The following is a 27,395-nucleotide window of genomic DNA, read 5'->3' as shown; positions in this document are numbered from 1 at the left end:
ACGAATTAGCATCGGACGAGGCCTGCCAGACGAAGGCCCAGCACGAAGCCGGGCCATCGCCCAGCAAGCCAGCGCGCCAGAAACGCACCAGCCAAGGCTGCGCCAGGCCCACCGCAAGGCAGGCCCAGCGCGCGCCAAGGCTACGGCAGCGTGTGGGCTTGCGGCAGTGGGCTGCGAGCTCGCGGGCTGCGCGCGCACGCATGGCGCCCCTCGTGGGCTGCTGTGCGTGCGTGTGTGTTTGTGTGCTACTCGAATCCTAAAGCTACCGGGATTTGTCATATGATTAAATCTAATCCTAAAAGATTTAGTTTATTTAATTAGAGTCCTAGTAGGATTATAATTAAATAAATTAGTATCCTAATAGGATTCCAAATCCTTTTCCATAACTCTATAAATAGGTGCCTAGGGTCACATATTTACATCGAGCATTCAAGTATTTAAAGTGAGTTTTTGAGAGCAAAATTCAGTCATACAATTGCCTATAAAGTGCCGAAAATTCTAAGTACCTTAAGGGCGATTCTAGTTGGTCAATCTTAAGGCGGATCCGGACGTGCTGTGGACTATCTACGGAGGGACGACACTTGGAGTCCTAAAGACTTGTTCTTGTTCGGTTCGGGCGCAGCTAGGGAGGGCACGCAACAAAGAGTATGCATCTAAACTATGCTAAATGATTATGTGTAAATAATATGTTTTCCTGGCTTTATGGTTTTTCCGCATGATTTATGAATTGTCATATGTATCATAACCTAACAGTGGTATCACGAGCCTCTTATTATTTTCATAATCTAAAATTGCATGAACATGGTTAAATATTACAAATTTGCAAGAATTAAAAGGGGTGATTAATTTTCGTAATTGTTAATTAATTGCAAATTGCGTTTATTTAATTATACGTACGCAATTTTTCGGCAGTTTCTTCGTTACTCATCCAAATCGAGTGATTTTTGTGTCAATTCCGCATGTAAAAGGAATTCTAAAATTTTGACAAAATAGTAATTTTCTGCCGAACCCAGAATTTTCAAATTCGAAGCCTAACTATGACTTTTCGGAGGTTTTAGTTTTTCGAATGCAAAATTTCGTAAATTTAAGATGTTAAATTAAATATTTGCGATTCTTGTTGATAAATCTTGAATTTTTGATTGACCTACTGTATATGTTTAACAAGTTTGAATGCCTAGCCTTGTTAATTATGCAATCTAATTTGTAATTATGATTAATTGGTTGAAAATTAGAATAATTTAGAATTAATTTGATTTTCATAATTAATTACAATTTAATTAGATACCTATGATTAAAAACCACCATAAAAATTGTAAATTTATGTTAAATTTTAAATTTTTATGACCTAGACTTGAATCCATGTTAATCGGAAATCAATTGAATAATAAATTTTCGATTTTTCGCCCTAAAATTATGAAATTAATATTATTTATTAATTTGTCATTAATTTTAAATATAAATTTTTTAAATTTTATGCGATTCGCTCATATAACTTGCACGCACAAAGCAATGGACGCTACGTGTTACCCTTAAGGGGTGTTGTATAGTGCGGGCATGTGACGACGAGCAAGGGAGCTCGTCGCCCATGCGGCACGAATGCAATGAGCAAGGCCATGGTGCACGAGCACAAGGCAGCAACCCTGCCTTGTGTCGTGGGCTGTGAGCAATGGACGAATAGGCGAGGGCGAAAGCAAGGCACAGCAGTCGCGTGTGGGCAGCAAGCGAGCTGCGCCACAGCGGGCACTGCCTCGCGCAAGCGTGCGGAGCCTCGCGCGCAGCGAGCGCAAGCTCGCGTGCCACGAGTGCTACGCCCAGCGTCGATGCCTCGCGCAGCGAGCGAGGCTCGCAGGTTCGAGCGCTGGCAAGCGCGCGCAGCGAGCAATGGCCCGCATAAAGCGAGCGCTGGCGAGCGCGCGCAGCGAGCGCTGGCTCGCATGAAGCGAGCGCTGGCGAGCGAGCGCAGCGAGCGATGGCTCGCGTGCATCGAGTGCTGGCGCGCGCAGCGAGCACCAGCTCGCGTGATGCCTTGCGAAGGAGAGCAGCAGCAGCGATGCGACGCAGCGCATGGGCTGCGCGCACATGGCCAGCGATGGCTGTGTGCGTGTGGCCCATGGGCGTGCGTTGCGTGGGGTTGTTGCGTTGCGATTAGATCGTTTTGAAATTTTAATTTGAAATTTTCAGTTTACGTAATTTTAATTAATTTTAAAATTAATAATTTAAATTATTTTCTTGGATTTTAATTTTGAATATTGTAATTATAATAAATTTTATTTATTCTAATTATTTTACTAAAATTAAAATCATGAATTAATTTAAATACGACTGAAATTAAATTAAACTTTTTGGATTCAATTATAAATTTATATGAGCTTTAAATTTTAATTAAATTTGTATGTTTCCGTTTAGACTAGAAATACATTTTTATGTTTAAAATTAGTAAATCATATGAATTTATTGGTTTAAGTGGGAGCCCTTTTAGTCATAAACTCTTGATTAGGTCTACAAATCCTTAAGGTTAAAACAACTTGATTAGAATTAATAAGGACTGAATAATTTGTAGATTATTGGTGCCCTTGATTAATTGCTGCAAATGTTTATGTGATGCATACAATGTGTTTTAACTAACCAATTATGTGGGCCATTCATGATAATGAATGGGTGAATGGTATATATTGTATATGTACTATTTTGCAGGTTATGAAGTGACTAGTATGGCCCAAATAGGATAGAAAATATGGTCTGCGTACCATTAATTTGAATGTAATTGGTCTAAAGTACCAAAGTTGTTTTTCAATTCAAATATGGTCTACGTACCATCAAATAGTTGTAATTAGTTTTAATTATAGCTTATCCTATTTGAAGAAAATGGTGCCTCCCACGGAGATTTTCAAGACGGACTTTGAAGTTAAAGCTTCAAGATGAAGTCGGGCCATACTAGATCACATTTATCTTATGCATGTTTTAAGTTATTTATTGCTTTTAAATATGTCTTAAAATGCATGAGATCAAAAGCTTGATTATGTTGCATGATTAAGGATTTTAGTTCACTTAAAATCTAACCAACATAGTAAGAGCCTTAAGTTCCAAACTTAAAAATTGAGTTAAAAGGTGCCATGCCAAAATATACACTTGCTTGGATATCCTTTACATCAATCTAGTAATAGTTTTCGCTCAGCGAGGTGTTACTTATTGGTCCTAAAGGGGAAAGGCACACAAATAATTGTGAGTACATGTTAGTTTTGGTGAAACTCAATGATATAAGTAAGGAGTCCTTTTATGTCGTGGCAAAATCGATAGGTTTACCTAATAAGTTCTTAGACGTACCTATCAACCAAGAATAGTTTCTAGACTATTAGCAAAAGGCTTTTGCTTACCTAAGATGTTTTAGGATTAAGTCGACAAACTGTGCTTAGTTCTTCAATGATTTTAGGATCTTGGAATCATTTTATTCACACCTGCCGGAACACATAACTTGAATAAAATGCTTAATAAACATTGAATTATGCATGTATGCTAGAATTTAAGTTTATTAAGAGAAACTGTGAATGGTTATTTATTTGTTTATTCTTTTCAATTGTAGTTTTAAATATGGCAAACAACAATTCATTCAACATTCGATCAATTCTCGAAAAGGAGAAGTTGAACGGGAAGAACTTCCTTGACTGGCAAAGGAACTTGCAAATAGTTCTTATGCAGGAAGAAAAGGAGTATGTCCTAGAAGAGGCGATGCCCGAAGCCGCAGGCGACGGGGTCACTCAGGCAGCCCTCAATCGTTGGATTGATGCCAACAAGGATGTGAAATGTCTAATGCTCGCCACCATGAGTGCGGATCTGCAGAAAACGTTCATCAACTCAGATGCTTTCACAATCATCAGTGAGTTGAAGAACATGTTCCAAGATCTGGCTCGAGTCGAAAGATTCGAGACTCATAGGCAAATTCTTGAGACCAAGCTTAAGAAAGGCGAGCCCGTAAGTCCACATGTTCTCAAAATCATTGGACTCATTGAGAATATGAGTCGGCTGGATCAGCAATTTTCTCAGGAAATGGCTATAGACACCATCCTCCATTCTCTTCATAGCGGGTATGATCAGTTCAAACTGAACTACAGTATGAATAGTCTGGACAAAACGCTCACTGAGCTTCACGGTATGCTGAAGACCGCTGAAAAGACGCTCAAAAGTGATAAGCAGGATGTGCTTATGGTGCGTGGGGGCAAGTTCAAGAAATCTGGAAAGAAGAGGAATGCTAAGAAAGGTGGCAACAAGGCCAGCCCAACTAAGCAAACTGGCGCCAAATCTGTAAAGAGGAAGGTCAGTCAACCCACTTCTGTATCCGAATGCTTCTACTGCAAGAAGAAGGGGCATTGGAAGAGAGATTGCTTGAAGCTAAAGGAAGATCAGAAGAACGGAACAGTCGTTCCATCTTCAGGTATTTTCGTTATAGACTGTATACTTGCTAATTCAACTTCTTGGGTATTAGATACAGGTTGTGGCTCACACTTATGTTCCAATCCTCAGGGACTAAGAAGAAGTAGAAAGTTAAGCAAGGGTGAAGTCGACCTACGAGTGGGAAATGGAGCACGGATTGCTGCATTAGCTGTAGGAACTTACTATTTGTCATTGCCCTCCGGGCTAGTTTTGGAACTGGAAGAATGTTTCCATGTTCCAAGTCTTACTAAAAACATCATTTCAGTTTCTTGCTTAGATGCTAAGGGATTTTCCTTTTTTAATAAAAGACAATAGTTGTTCGTTTTATTTTAAAGAGATGTTTTATGAATCTGCTAGATTAGTCAATGGACTTTATTTATTAGATCACGACAAACAACTATATAACATAAATACCAAAAGGGCCAAAAAGGATGATTCAGATCTCACCTATCTGTGGCATTGTCGATTAGGCAATATAAACTTGAAACGCTTAGAAAGACTTCAAAAGGAAGGAATTCTAGAACCATTTGACTTAGAGGATTATGGTAAATGCGAATCATGTTTACTTGGCAAAATGACAAAGCAACCTTTCTCTAAAGTTGGAGAAAGAGCAAATGAACTATTGGGTTTAATCCATACAGATGTATGTGGACCAATGAGTACAAATGCTAGAGGTGGTTTCAGCTACTTTATCACTTTCACTGATGACTTCAGTAGATATGGTTATGTCTACCTAATGAAGCATAAGTCTGAATCCTTTGACAAATTCAAGGAATTTCAGAGTGAAGTAGAGAATCAATTAGGCAAGAAGATTAAGGAACTGCGGTCTGATAGAGGCGGTGAATATTTGAGCTATGAATTTGATGACCATCTGAAAGAATGTGGAATTCTATCAGAATTGACTCCACCTGGAACACCACAATGGAACGGTGTGTCGGAACGGAGGAACAGAACCTTGCTAGACATGATCAGGTCAATGATGGGTCAGGCCAAACTTCCATTAGAATTTTGGGGACATGCACTAAATACAGCTGCACTCACTATAAATAGAGCTCCGTCTAAAGCTGTCGAAAAGACTCCATATGAATTATGGTTTGGAAAGCCTCCAAATGTGTCTTTTCTGAAGATTTGGGGATGTGAAGTATACGTCAAACGATTGATTTCAGACAAACTTCATCCAAAATCTGACAAATGTATCCTTGTGGGCTATCCAAAGGAAACAAAGGGGTATTACTTCTACAATACATCTGAGAACAAGGTGTTTGTTGCTCGAGATGGTGTCTTTTTGGAGAAAGATCACATTTCCAAAATGACAAGTGGGAGAAAAGTAGACCTCGAAGAAATTCGAGTCGAACAACAAACTCTAGAGAATGCTCAAGATGACATTCAGGATGAAACTCAAAGATCTTTAGAAGAATCTGGTGAGAATCATGGTCAAACTAGAAATGTTACCCCGCGTAGATCGCAAAGATATAGATCTCAACCGGAAAGGTACTTAGGTATTTTGACGAACGAGAGCTATGACGTTCTATTACTTGAAAGTGATGAACTTGCGACTTACAAACAAGCTATGACGAGCCCTAGCTCCAAGCAATGGCAAGAAGCCATGCAATCTGAATTAGACTCTATGTCTGAAAACCAAGTATGGGATTTGGTCGATTTGCCAGATGGCTACCAAGCCATTGGAAGCAAATGTGTTTTCAAACTGAAAAAGGACAAGGATGGGAAACTTGAAGTTTTTAAATCTAGATTGGTTGCAAAAGGTTACAGGCAAATCCACGGTGTGGATTACGATGAAACCTTTTCACCAGTTGCAATGCTAAAGTCTATTCGGATAATGTTAGCAATCGCTGCATATTACGATTACGAAATATGGCAGATGGATGTCAAAACTGCTTTCTTAAACGGCGTTTTAACAGAAACTGTGTTTATGACACAGCCTGAAGGTTTTGAGGATCCAAAGAATGCTAAAAAGGTATGCAAGCTAAAGAAGTCAATCTACGGATTGAAGCAGGCATCCAGGAGCTGGAATATACGTTTTGATGAAGCAGTCAGTGACTTTGGTTTCATCAAGAACGCAGACGAATCTTGTGTATACAAGAAGGTCAGTGGGAGCAAAATTGCTTTCCTAGTATTATATGTCGACGACATATTACTTATCGGAAATTACATTCCTATGTTGAACTCTGTCAAGATTTGGCTTGGGAAATGTTTTTCGATGAAAGATCTAGGAGAAGCACAGTACATATTGGGCATCAAGATTTACAGAGATAGATCTAAAAGGATGATTGGACTTAGTCAAAGCACTTATATCAATAAGGTGCTTGATAGGTTCAAGATGGCGGACTCCAAGCGAGGCTACCTACCCATGTCTCATGGAATGACTCTAAGCAAGAATCAGTGCCCAAAAACACTTGATGAGCGTAGACGAATGAATGGGATTCCATATGCATCATTGATTGGTTCAATAATGTATGCTATGATATGTACACGCCCGGATGTTGCGTACGCACTCAGTGCTACGAGCAGATACCAGTCAGACCCAGGAGAGGCGCATTGGACTGCTGCCAAGAATATTCTGAAGTACCTGAAAAGGCACAAAGATGACTTCCTGGTCTATGCTGGAGATGATGAATTAATTGTTAAAGGCTATACGGACGCAAGTTTCCAAACCGACAAAGATGATTTCAGATCACAGTCTGGGTTTATCTTCTGCCTCAACGGAGGAGCAGTAAGCTGGAAAAGTGCTAAGCAAAGCACCATTGCGGATTCTACAACTGAAGCGGAGTACATTGCTGCACATGAAGCAGCAAAGGAAGCTATATGGCTAAGGAAGTTCATAGGTGAACTTGGTGTAGTCCCCTCCATTAAAGGACCAATAGCCCTGTATTGTGATAATAACGGAGCTATTGCACAGGCAAAGGAGCCTAGACACCACCAGAGAGTCAAGCATGTACTTCGTAGATTTCACCTTCTACGAGAGTTCGTTGAAAGAAAAGAAGTCGAGATAAACAAGATTGGAACTGATGACAACATATCAGATCCATTGACTAAACCTCTGCCGCAGGCGAAGCACAACTCGCACACTGCAGCTATGGGAATCAAGCATATTGGAGAATGGCTTTGATGACCCTGTTTAATGTTTTAAAGTTTTAGAGTTTAAATCTTTGTAAAACATTATTGGTTAATCATTCACAATAAATGAAAAGAATTCATTTTTCTATTTAATTTGTGGTTTATTAAATGATGAGTCCCTTCAATTTGACGATATATTCAAGATAGACTGTCAGGACCAGTCCTGTGACTAAGAAATGTCTATCAAGTGAACTTGAATGTCAAAGGTTGAAAATGGTCCCTAGTCGGAGTTTTCTATAAAATTGGACGCATAGAAAACGTTAGACGACTAGAATGCAAGATGACTAGTAGTTCTGTTTCTTGAACTATGTGGACATGGCAATGTCATAATCATTTGCATAGATACTTACTTTGGGAAGACTAGTATCGGACAAGACCTATGAAACTTTACTGTAAGAGATGAAAATCTGTCATAAGTAAATTTCATTAAAATTATTAGACACTAAATCCTCAATACCTGAGTGATTTGAGATTACTTGTTTGAGAACTGGTTGCTTTGACGTTGACCAACCGTCGCACCGTAAAAGGAGGCTATAAAGGCAACGCTCAGGTAATCACCTATCAAACGAAGTCTAATCTCAAGATCGCAAGATTGGGATTGTCCTCCCATAAATCGGGATGAGATGCTTAAAAGTTGTACAAGGCCACTCGGAGAGCTAGAAACTGTGAAATGCATGGCCGTGCTCGGATGAATCATAGGCTATGATTATCTGTTTATTTGATCAGTTGAACTCTGAAACCGAGAAACACCTCTGGACATAATAAGGATGACAACTCTTACCTTATGTTCAAGAGCAAGCATCGAGCGACAAAGGAATTAGGAAATGCACACTTGTCCCTAAGGACAAGTGGGAGACTGAAGGAAATAATGCCCTTGGTCCAAGTATGCATTCAATGTTAAGTCTAATAAATGCGGTTCAGTATTAATTAACAAGTTAATAATTCAGTGAGATCAAGTGAGCTGAATGCCTAGCTAGAGGCCGCTTCAGTTCAAGTGGAATTAATGATATTAATCCACAGCTTACTCTTGACTGAACCCGTAGGGTCACACAAATAGTACGTAAACGGATCAAGTATTTAATGGCATTAAATACTCCATCTATGGATATCCGGAATCGACGGATCTTGGTTTCAGTGGGAGCTGAAATCGTCACAGGCAAGAAATGAATACTCCGGAAACGATGATATTGCCGGAAACGGAAATATGGATCGTATCGGAAATATAAGTATTATCCAAGTCGTAGATGTTGCCGGAAACGGAAACATGGTACATATCGGAAAATATTATCGGAAATGGAAATATTGCCGGAATCGGAAATATTGCCGGAAACGGAAATATTGTCAGAATCGGAAATATTATCGGAATCGGAAAATAATTCCGGAAACGGAAATATTAAATATTTGTTCGAAACGGAAATTGATCCCGGAATCGAAAATATTGAATATTGTTCGTATCGGAAATGAATTCCGGAATCGGGAAATTAATCGGAAGCGTATCGTACGAATTAGCATCGGACGAGGCCTGCCAGACGAAGGCCCAACAAGCCAGCGCGCCACAAACGCACCAGCCAAGGTTGCGCCAGGCCCACCGCAAGGCAGGCCCAGCGCGCGCCAAGGCTACGGCAGCATGTGGGCTTGCGGCAGTGGACTGCGAGCTCGCGGGCTGCGCGCGCGCGCATGGCGCCCCTCGTGGGCTGCTGTGCGTGCGTGTGTGTTTGTGTGCTACTCGAATCCTAAAGCTACCGGGATTTGTCATATGATTAAATCTAATCCTAAAAGATTTAGTTTATTTAATTAGAGTCCTAGTAGGATTCTAATTAAATAAATTAGTATCCTAATAGGATTCCAAATCCTTTTTCCATAACTCTATAAATAGGTGCCTAGGGTCACATATTTACATCGAGCATTCAAGTATTTAAAGTGAGTTTTTGAGAGCAAAATTCAGTCATACAATTGCCTATAAAGTGCCGAAAATTCTAAGTACCTTAAGGGCGATTCTAGTTGGTCAATCTTAAGGCGGATCCGGACGTGCTGTGGACTATCTACGGAGGGACGACACTTGGAGTCCTAAAGACTTGTTCTTGTTCGGTTCGGGCGCAGCTAGGGAGGGCACGCAACAAAGAGTATGCATCTAAACTATGCTAAATGATTATGTGTAAATAATATGTTTTCCTGGCTTTATGGTTTTTCCGCATGATTTATGAATTGTCATATGTATCATAACCTAACAAGGATATGTTCTATTCGATTTTTGGATCGATTGCGACAGAACGTGGGATTAATTTCGCAGCGTGAGGCTTAGGGGTTGGAGTCAATACTCAGAATATGAATTGTGTGTTGTTCCCTTCACGTCGAATTTGGGGCTGTATTTATAGAAAAGAGTTCGTGAAAAGATAGAATTTTAGAGCACTAATCCAAGAAGAATTAGGAGAGAATACGTTATCCAGGTAATTTCAGCGCCCAGGGCTGGGCGACGAAGATTTCGGCGCCCAGAGCCAGGCGTTGAAAATAGGGTCTGGGCCGTATTTCCTTGTCAGATTTGGACTCGTGGAATACGGAGTCTTCGAGACTTATCCGAGTCTTATAGTGCGTATTAACTTTATGACGGAATGCGTCTGGGCCCGTTACAAACTCTAGGTTCGTTAGGATTTTAATCAATACGTAACTCTTATTTTCGAATTATACTAGGAATAGGATTCTTCTTGCAAATTCTATCTCTTTTAGGATTTATGTTGGAGTGCAACACCTAATTCTGACAGGTTTCTATCTTTTATGTCTTGCCACTTTTAACAACTACCCGTTACGACAGTTACTATTTTTAGCAGGTTTTTATAAATAGCAGGTTCGGGTGAAATGAAAAGGGTGATCGAGATTCGTTATTTTGTAGGAGATGCGTTGCCAAGTGGAGATTTTATGTTCTCATCATCGAACCTTCCCTTTCGGGAATGGGGACAAAAGTAGGTGTCTACAGTTAGCCCCCACTTTGACCGAGTTTCGGGATGAGACGATGGTCAAAGTACTGGACGGAGTGCGTCACACAAGCCATAGTGTATGTGACTTGTTTTGCGAGGGTCTCACGAGCCCCCGAGTGATAACATTTGACTTAAGGGTCATCACTTGAAATGTCGACATATCCATCACGTGTCATTGGGATTTGTCAACGGATAGTATAGAAACTCCCTCACTTTGTCATTGGAAGTATCTAAAGATGCGTAGAAACTCCCTCACTTTGTCATTGGAAGTAGCTACAGATGTTTTCGAAATCAAAGCTATAAAGTGTAATTGGGCCTGGCCAAGCCCAATCACGAGGTAAAATGTTTTTAAAGATTCTCATTTTCAGGGTTAGCTAAACGAGAAAACCCCCTTGTTTTTATAGGACGTAAAACGAAGGAAAATCCAGCACATCGCTCTTTTTTGGAAAAAACGGAAAACCAATCCTTTAATTTTTGGAAAAAGGAAAACCAGAAAAAGTTATCGCTGCAGCGACTAAGGACCTGCGCGGTTAGTGGCGCAGACCCCGCCGGCTAAAGATGGCGAGCCTGTCCGCTAAGGGTGGACGCCCCGTCCGATAGAAGTGGACGAATCTGTTTTGAAGTTTGTTTATTTTTTTTTTAAAATAAGGACTTACGCGGTTTGTGACGTAGACCCCGCCGGCTAAAGATGGCGAGCCTGTCCGCTAAGGGTGGACACCCCGTCCGATAGAAGTGGACGAATCTGTTTTGAAGTTTTGAAAATAAGGATCTACGCGGTTAGTGACGTAGACCCCGCCGGCTGAAGATGGCGAGCCTGTTTTTTGCTTTGTTTTGAAGATTCTATTTTCTTTTCATTTTCGAAGACTGAGGACCTGCGCGGTTAGTGATGCAGACCCCGCCCGCTGAAGGTGGGCGAGCCCTATCCGCTAAGGGTGGACGCCCCGCTCGTTGGAGGTGAGCGAACCTGAATTCGTCTTTTCGATTTGGGACTCGCGTACCGCGATCTTGCCTGATTGAGGTGGGCAAGTCCCTATTTCATTTTTTTTTCTTGTGATTTCTTTTGAGAATTTCTTTTTATTCATTCTTGTAGGAGCGAATTCTTCCGAGGGATGCTCGAATTTAGTTGCAACCTGAATGTGGGTTGACAATGTGTTTAGACGGACCATAGTCTCGTGGTCATCATCTTTTCATGGTTTTGAGCTAGTCTTTTCGGCTTAATTTTGCCACTACCTGGGTCCTTGATTAGGGGACTATGTATAAGTATCAACGGCGACCTTTGTCTTGAGGTCGTAAACCGGTTTTATTTTTTGAGACATCCAAACACGGGACTTCGTACAGCGTAGTCTGGGAATATTGTTTTAACTTTGCATAATATATATTTTCCTTCGAGCCCCCAAGCACTCGTGCTTGACGGTCATCTCTTGTCAAAGAGGTTCCTTGGGGATAAGCATTTTGTAATGTCCTTGATCGTGTTTGGGATCGTGCTCGTAAGTGCGGGCGATCTTTGTAGTGGTGTTCTACTCTTAACAAAGCCGTGAGGTGCGACTTTCAGTAAAGAAATCGGCAATTTTTGAGTCGAATGGATACGGCAGGGCCCTATAGAAGTCAGGGGCCTTTTTGGGTCTGGGATCATTTTCGGCGCCCATGCCTGGGCGTTAAAGATTTCGGCGCCCAGCGCTGGGCGCTGAAAATGATTTCTGGCGAGGTTTCTTGTGTAGGGGAATACAGTTAAACATAATAACATGTGCGGAACAATCCCCAAAGCCAGGAAACATGTATAAAGCACAGATTAAGCATACTTACATTCGAAGCGTGTTTTCCACAATAATCCGTCAACGAACACGAACAAAGAACTCCAATTGTCGTTCCTCTACTTGGTTCACCGACACGATCAGATCCGTCTTGATAATCGTAGCTTAGACAATTGATCAAGATACTTTGCCTTTTGGGAAGAACTCACTTTGGAGGCACAGAGAGAATTAGGGTTCTCTGTGTCTCTAGGGTTTTGAGTAATCTGAATTGTGATTGCAGTAAGTTGGAAATTAGGTCATAAGGTTATTTACATAACCTTACTAACCGACCAAGCCCGGAGGCAAGGCCGGCTAGCAAGCCACGCGTGAGACAAGCACAGCGCGCTGGGCCATGGGCCTCGCTGCTGTGGCTGTGTCGCTGCATAGGCCTGCGCGCACACGCAGCTCCGCTCGGCCATGGGCCAGCGCTGCCGTGTTTCCTTGGCCCTTACTTGCTTGCTCGCCTAGCGCGCGCCCATGGGCCTCGAGTGCTTCGTGCACTCGGCTCGTGGGCCGCTCTTCGTATTCGCGTTTAATATATTTCCGATATATTATTTATCGTTTCGTATACGACGAATCACCGTCGTACGATACGATTTATTCGTTTCGCCTAGCTTACGAATATTCGCGATACGATATACGATTCCGATGCAAGGTCGTATCGTATAATACGTTTCCAACTTAAATCCCGAAAAGCTATTAAATGAATTTCCGATTCATTTAATCCGGTGATCTGTTATGTGTCATTGGTGTGACCTTGTAGGTTCAGTCAAGAGTAAGTTGTGAGTTCAATATCCATTAGAACTCACTGATCGGAAGCATTGCTCCAGTTAGCTGTTCCGATCACTTGATCTCACGGAATTATTTGTTCGCAATTAATCTGAACCTTGGTATTAGACTTAATGCACCTTGGGTGAAGGACATATTTCCTTCAATCTCCCACTTGTCATTCGGACAAGTGTGCATCCACATTCCTTTGTCGCTTAGTGTTACTTACTGAACATAAGGTAAGATCCAAGCCATCCTTATTAGGTCCAGAAGTGTTTCTCGAATTACAGAGTTCAACTGTCAAACTTTTGCAGAAGGTTAAGCCTAACCATTCTGAGCACGGCCATGCATTTTACAGTATCTAACTCTCCGAGAGGCCTTGTTACACAACAACACCATATCCTATCAAAGATAGGAGGACAATCCATTCTTGCAATCTATGAACACTCACTTTGATTCATAGTACGCCCAATAACTGCTTTTATAGCCTCCTTTTACGGTGCGACGTTTAGCTAGTATCAAAGCGAACTAATTCTCAAACGAGCAGACATAATCGCTCATGTTCCGAGGAACGGTTTCTAATCACCATTAATGAGAACTACCTATGAAATGACTTTAATCTCTTAAAGCGTTCTCATGGTCAATCCGATACAAGATCCAATAAGTATCTATGCAAAAGATTCTGACATCCAGTCACTCTAGTTCAAGAAACAGAACTAAGTAATCTACTTGCAATCTAATCTTCATTAGTCATTGGTCGTCCACCTTTCAATGACCTGGATTAGGGATCCTTTGTGACTTCAATATTCAAGTTCACTTATGGGTGTTTCTTTACCAAAGAATCCATCTTGACATCCCATTTGAATGATTTGAATCACATGGACTTATCATTTAATTCTAAACCACAATTAAATGAATATGAAATAATAAATTTCATAAATATGAAATGGTTAAACCAATTGTTTTAAACATAGATCTAACAGATGTTCTAAAACAATACTTAGAAAATCAAAGCCATTCTCCAACATGCTTGATTCCCATGGTTTCTACATGTGCGTTGTGTTTCACTTGTGGCAACGGTTTAGTCAATGGATCCGCGACGTTGTCGTCAGTTCCAACCTTGCAAATCTCGATTTCCCTTCTTTCAACGATCTCTCGAAGTATATGAAATCGCCGCAGTACGTGCTTGGACTTCTGGTGGCTCCTAGGCTCCTTTGCCTGGGCAATGGCTCCGCTATTGTCACAATACAAAGCCACTGGTCCTTTAATGGAGGGGACAACACCAAGTTCTTCGATGAACTTCCGAATCCAAACAGCTTCCTTTGCTGCTTCTGAGGCAGCAATGTACTCGGCTTCAGTTGTAGAATCCGCAATAGTGCTTTGCTTAGCACTTTTCCAGCTTACTGCTCCGCCGTTGAGGCAGAACACAAACTTAGACTGTGATCTGAAATCATCTCTGTCGGTTTGAAAGATTGCGTCCGTATAGCCCTTAACAATCAACTCATCTGTACCACCATAAACCAGAAACTGATCCTTAGTCCTTTTCAGGTACTTTAGGATGTTCTTGGCTACAGTCCAATGCGCCTCACCTGGTTCTGACTGGTACCTGCTCGTTGCACTGAGTGCGAACGAAACATCCGGCCTTGTACAAATCATAGCATACATGATGGATCCAATAGCCGAAGCGTATGGAATTCCACTCATCTTTCTACGCTCATCAGATGTTTTGGGACACTGATTCTTGCTTAGATATATGCCATGTGACATGGGTAGATGGCCTCTCTTGGCTTCCATCATATTGAACCTAGCTAGCACTTTGTCAATGTAAGTGCTTTGGCTTAGTCCAATCATCCTTTTAGATCTATCCCTATAGATATTGATGCCCAATATGTACTATGCCTCTCCTAAGTCCTTCATTGAGAAACACTTCCCGAGCCAAGTCTTTACAGACTCCAACATAGGAATGTCGTTTCCAATAAGCAGTATGTCGTCAACATACAAGACTAGGAATGCAATTTTACTCCCACTGACCTTCTTGTATACACAAGATTCGTCCTGATTCTTGATGAAGCCAAACTTATTGACTTCTTCATCAAATCGTTTATTCCAACTCCTTGATGCCTGCTTTAGTCCGTAGATGGACTTCTTAAGCTTGCATACCTTTCCTTGGTTCTTTTGATCGACAAAACCCTCCGGCTGTGTCATGAACACAATCTCTTCAAGAACACCGTTCAAGAAGGCAGTTTTGACATCCATTCGCCATATTTCATAGTCATGAAAAGCGGCAATCGCAAGGATTATCCGAATAGACTTAAGCATCGCGACTGGAGAAAAGGTTTCATCGTAGTCAACGCCGTGAACTTGCCTGTAACCTTTTGCTACCAATCTAGCCTTGTATATGTATACAACTCCATCTTTGTCTTTCTTCAATTTGAAGATCCATTTGCATCCGATAGGTGTGAACCCATCCGGCAAATCAACCAAATCCCAGACTTGATTTTCAGACATGGAGTCTATTTCAGATTGCATGGCCTCTAACCATTTTGTGGAGCTTGGGCTCGTCATAGCTTGCTTGTAAGTCAAAGGTTCATCACTATCCAATATGAGAACGTCTAAGTTTTCAGTCAAGAGGACGCCTGTCCATCTGTCCGGCTGAAAAATAGTTCTATTTGACCTACGAGGGGCAACAACGTTTTGAGGAACTACTCCCACTGGCTCTTCTAAAGACCTTGGAGGTTCATCAACTTGAACTGCTTCTAAAGAGTTCTGAGTTCGTTGTTCGTCTCGAATCTCTTCGAGGTCTATTATTCTCCCACTTGTCAATTTGGAAATATGATTTCTTTCCAAAAAGACACCGTCACGAGCAACGAATACCTTGTTGTCTGGCTTGTTGTAGAAGTAATACCCCATAGTTTCCTTTGGATACCCAACGAAGAAACATTTGTCAGATTTAGGTTGTAGCTTGTCCGAAATTAATCGCTTGACATATGCTTCGCAACCCCAAATCTTCAGAAAAGACAACTTTGGAAGTTTCCCAGTCCATAATTCGTATGGATTCTTTTCAACAGCTTTTGACGGAGCACAATTCAGTGTGAGTGCTGCAGTTTGCAACGCATGTCCCCAGAACTGTAAAGGAAGTTCGGCCTGACCCATCATTGACCTGACCATATCGAGTAAGGTCCTGTTTCTCCGTTCCGACACTCCATTCCATTGAGGTTTCCCCGGAGCAGTTAATTTAGAAAGAATACCGCATTCTTTTAGATGGTCATCAAACTCGTGGCTAAGATATTCACCTCCTCGATCCGATCTTAGAGCTTTGATTTTCTTGCCATGTTGATTCTCTACTTCATTTTGAAATTCTCGGAATTTCTCAAACGATTCAGACTTGTGCTTCATTAAGTAAATATAGCCATATCTACTGAAGTCGTCCGTAAACGTTATGAAATAGCTAAACTCACCTCTAGCTTTCGTACTCATAGGCCCACATACGTCCGTATGTATTAGCCCTAGTAGTTCGCTTGATCTTTCTCCCACCTTTGAGAAAGGTTGCTTTGTCATTTTGCCAAGTAAACAAGATTCTCATTGATCAATCTTCTCTAAGTCGAATGATTCTAGAATTCCTTTCCGTTGAAGTAATTCCATGCGCTTTATGTTTATATGGCCTAATCGACAATGCCACAAAAATGTGAGATTCGAATCACCAGTTTTAGCCTTTTTGGTATTTATGTTATAAATGTGTTTGCTCGTATCTAGCACGTAAAGACCGTTTTCTTGTTGTGCTGAACCATTAAACATTCCATTCAAAGCAAAAGAACAACTATTGTCTTTAAATTGAAAACTAAAACCTTTAGAATCCAAACTTGAAACGGAAATGATGTTTCTGGTGATAATAGGAACATAGTAACAGTTTTCTAGTTCCAAAACAAACCCACTACGCAAAGAAATAAAATAAGATCCTACGGCTAATGCAGCAATCCGTGCTCCATTTCCCACGCGTAGATCCATCTCGCCTTTATCAAGCTTTCTACTTCTCCTTAGTCCCTGTGGATTGGAACATAAGTGTGAGCCACAACCAGTATCTAATACCCAAGAAGTAGAATTAGCTAGATTACAATGTATAACATACATACCTGAAGTTGAAGCAACGTTCCCGTTCTTCTCATCTTCCTTCTTCTTCAAGCAATTCCTCTTCTAATGCCCCTTCTTCTTGCAGTAGAAGCATTCAGAGTCGGCAGGAGAACGAGTCGCCCTTTTCTGTTTACCAGAACCGGCGCCATTGGACTTGGATGAGGGCGAAGCCTTGCCCTTACCCTTCTTGCCCTTGTTCTTGCCTGATTTCTTGAAGTTCTTGCCCTTACACACCATAAGCATATCATGCTTATTCTCTTGCTTGAGCGTCTTTTCAGCGGTTTTCAGCATACCGTGAAGCTCAGTAAGAGATTTCTCCATGCTGTTCATGTTGTAATTCAACTTGAACTGATCATAGCCATTATGAAGCGAATGGAGAATGATGTCAATAGCCATTTCATTTGAGACGTCAGAATCAAGAGCTCTCATGTTCTCAAAGAGTCCAATCATTTTAAGAACATGTGGGCTCACTGGTTCTCCTTTCTTGAGCTTAGTCTCAAGGATCAACCTCTGAGTCTCGAATCTTTTGATTCTGGCTTGGTCCTGAAACACGTTCTTCAACTCCGAGATGATTTGGTAAGCATCCGAGTTAATGAACGTTTTCTGAAGTTCAGGACTTATGGATGCAAGCATCACACATTTGACATCCCTATTGGCCTGAATCCAACGATTAAGGGCAGCTTGAGTTACCTCCGGCCCAGCCTCTTCCGGTAACTCTTCATCAAGGACATATTCTTTTTCCTCATGCATAAGAACTATTTGTAAGTTCCTTTGCCAGTCGAGGAAATTGTTGCCATTCAACTTCTCTTTGTCGAGAATTGAACGCAGGTTGAAAGTGTTATTGTTTGCGGCCATTTTGATTACTACAATCGAAAAGAATTTGCAATAAATAACCATTCATACAATTTCAATAACTTTGAAATAAAAGCAAAACATGCAATCATTAAAGCTATTAAAACATTTCATTCATGCAAAAAGCAAAAACATGGTCCGAAATGAATGAAACGATTCCAAGACCCCAAAAGTCCTAAATCCTTAAGCAGCTTTAGCATGTCTTAAGTAGTTTAAGATTTGAGGTAAGCAAAACCTATTGCTAGTAATCTCCAAATTACTCTTGGTTAATAAATTAATGTCATAATTTATCCCATTGCCACAACTTAATGCCATTGTTGTTTGAGCTGTAACCACAATCAACGTGCTCCTTTAGGACGCCTTACCACCTAAGTCAACTAAAATAGCACCTCGCTTTAGCGTAAACCTACTATCTTAGATCCCTAGATTTTTGTAAGTGTTGATTTGGAAGACAATTTTTAAAACTCAATATTACTCGGACCTAGTTGTTTCTATGTTGGTTCGATTATTTAGTGAACTTAAAACTAATCGATTCATAGGAAACAACCTGTTCATGCAAAGCATACATACATTCATACATTCATGCATAATATATATATTAAATTGCATAAATAATTGGTGATCTACTATGGCCCAAAACTTCTTGTCTTGAAGCATCCAATCTTCATCACCTCCTTGTTAGCTTGGCATCGTCTTGAATCTTCGTTCAAATGCTAACTTAAAGTTCTAAACTAGAAATACTTGAAAATAATAAATTACATCAAAATTTCCATGGTACGCAGACCATATTTAAAACTTTACATTCAAAGATAGAACGGTGCGCAGACCGTATTTAACTATCCTAAATTTGGTCATACTAGTCACTTGGAGTACCTGCATTGCATAAAATATATATTCTACCCATTCACCCATTCGTATGCTAAAACGAATGGCCCATGTAAATATGCAAGTATTTACGTGAATTAATTAAAATTCACGTTCACATAAACGCGTCCTAAAAGATTAATCAATTTCCAAATTATTAATCCTTAGACTTTATTCTAATTAAAATTGAATTTAATTAAAATAATGCGACCTACGAAACAATTAAAATAATTATTTCATTTTAATTTCATTTAGTGGCTCCCACTCAAACCAACAATTATTCCGGATAATTAATTATGAAATATTAAATTAAAACTAGCGGCCCGGCCCAAGCAAATAAAATATTAAATTAAATATCCCGTTAGCCCAAATTAATGCAAATATACGAAGCCCAACTAATTAAACGATTCAAAAAAAAGTTCAATTAAACGGCCTAGGCTTGCGCCCAGCCCGTCGTGCGAGAGGCCCAAGAGCACACGAGCACTGCCCGCGCGCCCCAGCCCATCGTGGGAGAGGCCCAGGAGCACACGAGCACTGCTCGCGCACCCCGCCCCATCGCTCGCGCGCCATCGCTCGCGCGCACGCATCGCGTACCCGCAGCCTAGCTGCCCCTGCGCTGCGTGTGTGTTGTGCGTCGAGTGTGCTGGACGTCGCAAGCCTTGTGCTTACTTCGTCGCAGCCCCGCAAGCAACATGCATGCCCTCTCCTCGCCTAGCGCGCACGGGGCACGCAGCCTTGTGCTGCTGCCCGTGTCGCATGGCGCGGCGATCACAATGGCCTCATATGGCTCGACGAGCCATACTTCCATCATGCCCATGTTCGTGTTTTTGGTTCGTAAAACGGACCAACTTAATTAAAATTAAATTTAATTCACGAACTTGCATTAATTTTATTTTTCAAAAAAGGTTACGATTTAATTTTTGAAAAACAACGATTTTTAACGATTTAATAAACTTTAACGACAATCCAATTTCGTAAAATTAATAAATCAAGGGCTAACAATATTCAAACTTTTAAGAACGATCGAATCAACTTTAAAGTTTGAACTTTTAATTAATAAAATCCGAAACTTTATATCGTTCATAAACAATTAAATTTCAGATTATTAATAATTTGGTTTAAGTGCGATTAAAATTAACGAAACCATTCAAAATTTTAATCCAATAATTTTTAAAATTAGCCACTGACCAATGAAATTATACCCCTTTCCCCAATTAACCAAATTATTAATCCAAAATAAATTAAAATTCAATTAGGGTTGTAAATTTTACGAATTGGGGAAAGGCAAAATTAGGGTTTATACTTATCGGAAAAATCTGAAAATTTTACCATGGATCAAACATGTAGCCAGAAACATTGTGTCAAAATTTCAAGCAATTTCGAGTAGTTTAGGTCTACCATTTAATTGAATTACTGTCCGACACATTTAATTTTTAATAAAAAATTAACAAAAACGCCCAAAAACCGATGCTTCGAGGCCAGTTTTCGCAATTCTATTCCCATGAGTTGATCTTAGAAAATTGTTTTCCATCAGATTAGGGTTTTAAAAATCGAAAAAGCGAATATTTTTGATTTCGGAACTGCCAATTTCGCAATTAATCCCTTAATTCGAAAAAATTCCGAAAAATCAACAAAAATTCCAAAAATTTCGACAATGCAAAAACAATAATAATCATGCTAATTCATGCTTTGAATACATAAGGCTCATGATACCATTGTAGGGGAATACAGTTACACATAATAACATGTGCGGAACAATCCCCAAAGCCAGGAAACATGTATAAAGCACAGATTAAGCATACTTACATTCGAAGCGTGTTTTCCACAATAATCCGTCAACGAACACGAACAAAGAACTCCAATTGTCGTTCCTCTACTTGGTTCACCGACACGATCAGATCCGTCTTGATAATCGTAGCTTAGACAATTGATCAAGATACTTTGCCTTTTGGGAAGAACTCACTTTGGAGGCACAGAGAGAATTAGGGTTCTCTGTGTCTCTAGGGTTTTGAGTAATCTGAATTGTGATTGCAGTAAGTTGGAAATTAGGTCATAAGGTTATTTACATAACCTTACTAACCGACCAAGCCCGGAGGCAAGGTCGGCTAGCAAGCCACGCGTGAGACAAGCACAGCGCGCTGGGCCATGGGCCTCACTGCTGTGGCTGTGTCGCTGCATAGGCCTGCGCGCACACGCAGCTCCGCTCGGCCATGGGCCAGCGCTGCCGTGTTTCCTTGGCCCTTGCTTGCTTGCTCGCCTAGCGCGCGCCCATGGGCCTCGAGTGCTTCGTGCACTCGGCTCGTGGGCCGCTCTTCGTATTCGCGTTTAATATATTTCCGATATATTATTTATCGTTTCGTATACGACGAATCACCGTCGTACGATACGATTTATTCGTTTCGCCTAGCTTACGAATATTCGCGATACGATATACGATTCCGATGCAAGGTCGTATCGTATAATACGTTTCCAACTTAAATCCCGAAAAGCTATTAAATGAATTTCCTATTCATTTAATCCGGTGATCTGTTATGTGTCATTGGTGTGACCTTGTAGGTTCAGTCAAGAGTAAGTTGTGAGTTCAATATCCATTAGAACTCGCTGATCGGAAGCATTGCTCCAGCTAGCTGTTCCGATCACTTGATCTCACTGAATTAATTGTTCGCAATTAATCTGAACCTTGGTATTAGACTTAATGCACCTTGGGTGAAGGACATATTTCCTTCAATCTCCCACTTGTCATTCGGACAAGTGTGCATCCACATTCCTTTGTCGCTTAGTGTTACTTACCGAACATAAGGTAAGATCCAAGCCATCCTTATTAGGTCCAGAAGTGTTTCTCGGATTACAGAGTTCAACTGTCAAACTTTTGCAGAAGGTTAAGCCTAACCATTCTGAGCACGGCCATGCATTTTACAGTATCTAACTCTCCGAGAGGCCTTGTTACACAACACCACCATATCCTATCAAAGATAGGAGGACAATCCATTCTTGCAATCTATGAACACTCACTTTGATTCATAGTACGCCCAATAACTGCTTTTATAGCCTCCTTTTACGGTGCGACGTTTAGCTAGTATCAAAGCGAACTAATTCTCAAACGAGCAGACATAATCGCTCATGTTCTGAGGAACGGTTTCTAATCACCATTAATGAGAACTACCTATGACATGACTTTAATCTCTTAAAGCGTTCTCATGGTCAATCCGATACAAGATCCAATAAGTATCTATGCAAAAGATTCTGACATCCAGTCACTCTAGTTCAAGAAACAGAACTAAGTAATCTACTTGCAATCTAATCTTCATTAGTCATTGGTCTTCCACCTTTCAATGACCTGGATTAGGGATCCTTTGTGACTTCAATATTAAAGTTCACTTATGGGTGTTTCTTTACCAAAGAATCCATCTTGACATCCCATTTGAATGATTTGAATCACATGGACTTATCATTTAATTCTAAACCACAATTAAATGAATATGAAATAATAAATTTCATAAATATGAAATGGTTAAACCAATTGTTTTAAACATAGATCTAACAGATGTTCTAAAACAATACTTAGAAAATCAAAGCCATTCTCCAACATGCTTGATTCCCATGGTTGCTACATGTGCGTTGTATTTCACTTGTGGCAACGGTTTAGTCAATGGATCCGCGACGTTGTCGTCAGTTCCAACCTTGCAAATCTCGATTTCCCTTCTTTCAACGATCTCTCGAAGTATATGAAATCGCCGCAGTACGTGCTTGGACTTCTGGTGGCTCCTAGGCTCCTTTGCCTGGGCAATGGCTCCGCTATTGTCACAATACAAAGCCACTGGTCCTTTAATGGAGGGGACAACACCAAGTTCTTCGATGAACTTCCGAATCCAAACAGCTTCCTTTGCTGCTTCTGAGGCAGCAATGTACTCGGCTTCAGTTGTAGAATCCGCAATAGTGCTTTGCTTAGCACTTTTCCAGCTTACTGCTCCGCCGTTGAGGCAGAACACAAACCTAGACTGTGATCTGAAATCATCTCTGTCGGTTTGAAAGATTGCGTCCGTATAGCCCTTAACAATCAACTCATCTGTACCACCATAAACCAGAAACTGATCCTTAGTCCTTTTCAGGTACTTTAGGATGTTCTTGGCTACAGTCCAATGCGCCTCACCTGGTTCTGACTGGTACCTGCTCGTTGCACTGAGTGCGAACGAAACATCCGGCCTTGTACAAATCATAGCATACATGATGGATCCAATAGCCGAAGCGTATGGAATTCCACTCATCTTTCTACGCTCATCAGATGTTTTGGGACACTGATTCTTGCTTAGATATATGCCATGTGACATGGGTAGATGGCCTCTCTTGGCTTCCATCATATTGAACCTAGCTAGCACTTTGTCAATGTAAGTGCTTTGGCTTAGTCCAATCATCCTTTTAGATCTATCCCTATAGATCTTGATGCCCAATATGTACTGTGCCTCTCCTAAGTCCTTCATTGAGAAACACTTCCCGAGCCAAGTCTTTACAGACTCCAACATAGGAATGTCGTTTCCAATAAGCAGTATGTCGTCAACATACAAGACTAGGAATGCAATTTTACTCCCACTGACCTTCTTGTATACACAAGATTCGTCCTGATTCTTGATGAAGCCAAACTTATTGACTGCTTCATCAAATCGTTTATTCCAACTCCTTGATGTCTGCTTTAGTCCGTAGATGGACTTCTTAAGCTTGCATACCTTTCCTTGGTTCTTTTGATCGACAAAACCCTCTGGCTGTGTCATGAACACAGTCTCTTCAAGAACACCGTTCAAGAAGGCAGTTTTGACATCCATTCGCCATATTTCATAGTCATGAAAAGCGGCAATCGCAAGGATTATCCGAATAGACTTAAGCATCGCGACTGGAGAAAAGGTTTCATCGTAGTCAACGCCGTGAACTTGCCTGTAACCTTTTGCTACCAATCTAGCCTTGTATATGTATACAACTCCATCTTTGTCTTTCTTCAATTTGAAGATCCATTTGCATCCGATAGGTGTGAACCCATCCGGCAAATCAACCAAATCCCAGACTTGATTTTCAGACATGGAGTCTATTTCAGATTGCATGGCCTCTAACCATTTTGTGGAGCTTGGGCTCGTCATAGCTTGCTTGTAAGTCAAAGGTTCATCACTATCCAATATGAGAACGTCTTAGTTTTCAGTCAAGAGGACGCCTGTCCATCTGTCCGGCTGAAAAATAGTTCTATTTGACCTACGAGGGGCAACAACGTTTTGAGGAACTACTCCCACTGGCTCTTCTAAAGACCTTGGAGGTTCATCAACTTGAACTGCTTCTAAAGAGTTCTGAGTTCGTTGTTCGTCTCGAATCTCTTCGAGGTCTATTATTCTCCCACTTGTCAATTTGGAAATATGATTTCTTTCCAAAAAGACACCGTCACGAGCAACGAATACCTTGTTGTCTGGCTTGTTGTAGAAGTAATACCCCATAGTTTCCTTTGGATACCCAACGAAGAAACATTTGTCAGATTTAGGTTGTAGCTTGTCCGAAATTAATCGCTTGACATATGCTTCGCAACCCCAAATCTTCAGAAAAGACAACTTTGGAAGTTTCCCAGTCCATAATTCGTATGGATTCTTTTCAACAGCTTTTGACGGAGCACAATTCAGTGTGAGTGCTGCAGTTTGCAACGCATGTCCCCAGAACTGTAAAGGAAGTTCGGCCTGACCCATCATTGACCTGACCATATCGAGTAAGGTCCTGTTTCTCCGTTCCGACACTCCATTCCATTGAGGTTTCCCCGGAGCAGTTAATTTAGAAAGAATACCGCATTCTTTTAGATGGTCATCAAACTCGTGGCTAAGATATTCACCTCCTCGATCCGATCTTAGAGCTTTGATTTTCTTGCCATGTTGATTCTCTACTTCATTTTGAAATTCTCGGAATTTCTCAAACGATTCAGACTTGTGCTTCATTAAGTAAATATAGCCATATCTACTGAAGTCGTCCGTAAACGTTATGAAATAGCTAAACTCACCTCTAGCTTTCGTACTCATAGGCCCACATACGTCCGTATGTATTAGCCCTAGTAGTTCGCTTGATCTTTCTCCCACCTTTGAGAAAGGTTGCTTTGTCATTTTGCCAAGTAAACAAGATTCTCATTGATCAATCTTCTCTAAGTCGAATGATTCTAGAATTCCTTTCCGTTGAAGTAATTCCATGCGCTTTATGTTTATATGGCCTAATCGACAATGCCACAAAAATGTGAGATTCGAATCACCAGTTTTAGCCTTTTTGGTATTTATGTTATAAATGTGTTTGCTCGTATCTAGCACGTAAAGACCGTTTTCTTGTTGTGCTGAACCATTAAACATTCCATTCAAAGCAAAAGAACAACTATTGTCTTTAAATTGAAAACTAAAACCTTTAGAATCCAAACTTGAAACGGAAATGATGTTTCTGGTGATAATAGGAACATAGTAACAGTTTTCTAGTTCCAAAACAAACCCACTACGCAAAGAAATAAAATAAGATCCTACGGCTAATGCAGCAATCCGTGCTCCATTTCCCACGCGTAGATCCATCTCGCCTTTATCAAGCTTTCTACTTCTCCTTAGTCCCTGTGGATTGGAACATAAGTGTGAGCCACAACCAGTATCTAATACCCAAGAAGTAGAATTAGCTAGATTACAATGTATAACATACATACCTGAAGTAGAAGCAACGTTCCCGTTCTTCTCATCTTCCTTCTTCTTCAAGCAATTCCTCTTCTAATGCCCCTTCTTCTTGCAGTAGAAGCATTCAGAGTCGGCAGGAGAACGAGTCGCCCTTTTCTGTTTACCAGAACCGGCGCCATTGGACTTGGATGAGGGCGAAGCCTTGCCCTTACCCTTCTTGCCCTTGTTCTTGCCTGATTTCTTGAAGTTCTTGCCCTTACGCACCATAAGCATATCATGCTTATTCTCTTGCTTGAGCGTCTTTTTAGCGGTTTTCAGCATACCGTGAAGCTCAGTAAGAGATTTCTCCATGCTGTTCATGTTGTAATTCAACTTGAACTGATCATAGCCATTATGAAGCGAATTGAGAATGATGTCAATAGCCATTTCATTTGAGACGTCAGAATCAAGAGCTCTCATGTTCTCAAAGAGTCCAATCATTTTAAGAACATGTGGGCTCACTGGTTCTCCTTTCTTGAGCTTAGTCTCAAGGATCAACCTCTGAGTCTCGAATCTTTCGATTCTGGCTTGGTCCTGAAACATGTTCTTCAACTCCGAGATGATTTGGTAAGCATCCGAGTTAATGAACGTTTTCTGAAGTTCAGGACTCATGGATGCAAGCATCACACATTTGACATCCCTATTGGCCTGAATCCAACGATTAAGGGCAGCTTGAGTTACCTCCGGCCCAGCCTCTTCCGGTAACTCTTCATCAAGGACATATTCTTTTTCCTCATGCATAAGAACTATTTGTAAGTTCCTTTGCCAGTCGAGGAAATTGTTGCCATTCAACTTCTCTTTGTCGAGAATTGAACGCAGGTTGAAAGTGTTATTGTTTGCGGCCATTTTGATTACTACAATCGAAAAGAATTTGCAATAAATAACCATTCATACAATTTCAATAACTTTGAAATAAAAGCAAAACATGCAATCATTAAAGCTATTAAAACATTTCATTCATGCAAAAAGCAAAAACATGGTCCGAAATGAATGAAACGATTCCAAGACCCCAAAAGTCCTAAATCCTTAAGCAGCTTTAGCATGTCTTAAGTAGTTTAAGATTTGAGGTAAGCAAAACCTATTGCTAGTAATCTCCAAATTACTCTTGGTTAATAAATTAATGTCATAATTTATCCCATTGCCACAACTTAATGCCATTGTTGTTTGAGCTGTAACCACAATCAACGTGCTCCTTTAGGACGCCTTACCACCTAAGTCAACTAAAATAGCACCTCGCTTTAGCGTAAACCTACTATCTTAGATCCCTAGATTTTTGTAAGTGTTGATTTGGAAGACAATTTTTAAAACTCAATATTACTCGGACCTAGTTGTTTCTATGTTGGTTCGATTATTTAGTGAACTTAAAACTAATCGATTCATAGGAAACAACCTGTTCATGCAAAGCATACATACATTCATACATTCATGCATAATATATATATTAAATTGCATAAATAATTGGTGATCTACTATGGCCCAAAACTTCTTGTCTTGAAGCATCCAATCTTCATCACCTCCTTGTTAGCTTGGCATCGTCTTGAATCTTCGTTCAAATGCTAACTTAAAGTTCTAAACTAGAAATACTTGAAAATAATAAATTACATCAAAATTTCCATGGTACGCAGACCATATTTAAAACTTTACATTCAAATATAGAACGGTGCGCATACCGTATTTAACTATCCTAAATTTGGCCATACTAGTCACTTGGAGTACCTGCATTGCATAAAATATATATTCTACCCATTCACCCATTCGTA

Source organism: Spinacia oleracea, chromosome 4 (assembly GCF_020520425.1).
Source record: "Spinacia oleracea cultivar Varoflay chromosome 4, BTI_SOV_V1, whole genome shotgun sequence".
NCBI classification, from domain to species: Eukaryota; Viridiplantae; Streptophyta; class Magnoliopsida; order Caryophyllales; family Amaranthaceae; genus Spinacia; species Spinacia oleracea.
The sequence above is the reverse complement of the archived record's forward strand: the minus strand, read 5'-3'. Positions refer to the sequence as shown.